Here is a 2964-nt window from a genome sequence, read left to right as displayed (position 1 = left end):
AAACCAAATAATAAATTGGAATTGTCAAGATGTTTAAATTTCTTACTTTGTCATATTTTAAATATGACAAAAAAATAGAAATAAAGCGTCTTGAGACAATTTGACCTGTAACTGGCGTTATATAAATAAAATTGAATTTTAAACTGTATGTATCTTGTAATGTTGGAAAACACATTTTCTTTGTCCATTAATCTGTTGATTGTTTGGTCCACTAATTAATTTCTTGTTTTGGTTTATAAAGTGTCAAACCCAAATATATTCAGTTTACTGCCATAAAAACCAAACAGATTTACATTCATGATGCAGGAATCAGGCAGTTTTTCATTTTTTATCTTAGTTTAGTCATAAAGATAGTTGATAATGTGTGAATTGTTGCAGCTTGTGAGCCGTAGAAGGTTTTAATCTTTGGGGCCGAGTGTCAGAAAACATTTAGAAACCAACACCAACAAAACACTCAAAGATTTGAACATCATTAAAGGGAAATCCAACTTTTGCATGACAATGTCTAATTAAAAGACATTATTTCCAATGTAAATGTGTGATATTCATCCTCTGAAGCTTTCTCTTCACATCGTCTTCCACCTGGACTGGTTTGGTCGGGAGCATGTGCAACAAACATTTGAAAAACTGCACTTTAACATCAATGAATGACACTGAAGTTTAATCTCTACATAAATGAGACTGAGTCTGGATGTGCTGCTATTTCATTAACTCCTAAGTTTAGGGAAAGTTCAAACAAAAGAGGACAGTTCAGATAAGACTTGAGAATGAGCTGATTTTGAACAAACATCTCAGACTTTCTGAGCTTCAGCACCTCTAGCAAGATGTTTTAACAACAAGCAACTCAAGAGATCCAGAAGTTGGCGAGAGTTAGCTTTAGCTGAGCCAAAGAACATGTGGGATGCTAACCTAGCAAACATTTCAGACTTTTCTCTGTGAATTCTGAGAAATAATTTACTATTTAACGGCAGAGCTACACATCTTAACTCAGTCTCATTAAAACAGACTCTAATTCAGTGTCATCCATCCATATTAAAGTGCAGTTACCCAAAATGTTTGTTGCATGAGCTCCAACAAAACCTGTCCAGATAGAAGGCCACTTTGACAAACAGGAAGTGGAAGATTCCAAGCAGATTTATAGAAGGGGGAACCGGACTGTACTAAGTGTGGTGGAGTATAGACGGGTGTTTTGTGGGTTTTTAAGGCTGATAGTGATTATTAGTGAGACATTTGGAGTAGATATTAGTTTGCAGTAACTGAAAGTATTTAAAATCTTGGAGTTAAACTTAGAAGAACACAAAAACAGAAAACTTTGTTGATACGTTATTGTTTTGTTTACAGATGTTATGTTAAATGAGTTTTATTCGTGATGTATAGCCAATCAAATCACTCCAGAAGACAGAGCGACCACAGGTAGATAAAGGTTCAGAGCCAAAGTAGCGCCATTTTAAAATGTATTTATTACAGTAAATCAGTAAAAAATAAAATACTGATAATCGGTAAATCAGTCAGCCCACAATTACTACAATTCTACAATGTATGTCTCTTTCCTTTGACTTGTTATTTGTACAATATACGATGTATATGATGGTGTTTTTTCATACCAAAGGCTATACTATGATGTTTTCTAAGAGACATATGATGCTACTCTGTTTGTTGTGGCCCTGGGCCGCTGCACTCCTCCTCTGTTGTTTTCTGGATTGTACTCAGCTGCATGCCTTCGTCCACCCGGCCTCCGTTGACTCGTCCCACCTGCCGTCTCTGGAGCTGAAGCTGGATTGGAACAGACCAAAGTACAGTCCAATCACGATGCCAGCTGCCTCTCAAAAGGTTCCTTCATCTGGCAGGTGGCGGCACTTCTTCTGAGGGGAAGCTGAGCTGGCCCGGCAGAACTTTGGAGTTGTGTTCCAGTGGTTGGTGGATGTGTGGGGAGATAGAGAGGGACCTTTGAATTGTTCAGAAAGGAAAACAGGAAACCCATTGGTAGTTTTAGTTTAGGGTGCTACTGCGGTGTGTTTTTGGGTTTTAAGAGGCGAACAGGAAGAGTTTTTTTTCGTATTGATTATCTTTTACTTTGTTCCTGGTTGGAATGCCCATCAATGTCAACATGAAGTTCACTTTTAGTTCTGTTTATTTTTATTTTACTAACACCCATTTGCTTTTAATCCCCTCACATATTGTGTTGTTGTAAACTTCCTCTTTCAAATAAATACTAGTCTAACCCTCTGGAAACCAGCGTTTGGACTGTTTTTGTGTTGCTCCTCACCTACTTCAGAAAGCCAGGACATAACAATGTTTTGTGGACCAAAGGCTATACTACGACATTTTTAGAGCGACATGCTATACTATGATGTTTTTAGAGCCACATGCTATACTATGACGTTTTTAGAGCGACGTGCTATACTATAACGTTTTTAGAGCGACATGCTATACTATGACGTTTTTAGAGCGACATGCTATATTCTGACGTTTTTAGAGCGACATGCTATATTCTGACGTTTTTAGAGTGACATGCTATAGTATGACGTTTTTAGAGCGACATGCTATACTATGACGTTTTCAGAGCGACATGCTGTACTATGATGTCTTTTGGACAACATGATATGACGTTTTTTGAGCGACATGCTATACTATGATGTTTTTTGAGCCACATGCTATACTATGATGTTTTTAGAGCGACATGCTATACTATGACGTTTTTAGAGCGACATGCTATGCTATGACGTTTTTTGGGCGACATGCTATACTACGACATTTTTAGAGCGACATGCTATACTACGACGTTTTTTGGACCAAATGCTATACTATGACGTTTTTAGAGCGACATGCTATACTACGACATTTTTAGAGTGACATGCTATACGATGACGTTTTTTGGACGACATGCTATACTATGATGTTTTTTGAGCGAAATGCTATACTATGACGTTTTTAGAGCGACATGCTATACTACGACATTTTTAG

At 37.4% G+C, this 2964-nt stretch overlaps 1 long non-coding RNA gene across 1 annotated transcript in view; it reads right to left on the bottom strand.

Annotated features, from left to right (window-relative positions):
• Positions 1–1441: 1441 nt before the first annotated feature.
• The window catches only part of LOC129349138 (uncharacterized), a 10832-nt gene continuing 9309 nt past the window's right edge, over positions 1442–2964 (bottom strand). The window contains exon 3 of the long non-coding RNA XR_008602004.1: positions 1442–1945. This is a non-coding gene — a long non-coding RNA (uncharacterized LOC129349138). The remainder of the gene's footprint in view (positions 1946–2964) is intronic.

This window comes from Amphiprion ocellaris, chromosome 6, assembly GCF_022539595.1.
Source record: "Amphiprion ocellaris isolate individual 3 ecotype Okinawa chromosome 6, ASM2253959v1, whole genome shotgun sequence".
In the NCBI taxonomy this organism is placed as follows: domain Eukaryota; kingdom Metazoa; phylum Chordata; class Actinopteri; family Pomacentridae; genus Amphiprion; species Amphiprion ocellaris.
This window is presented reverse-complemented; position numbering and strand designations above follow the sequence as displayed.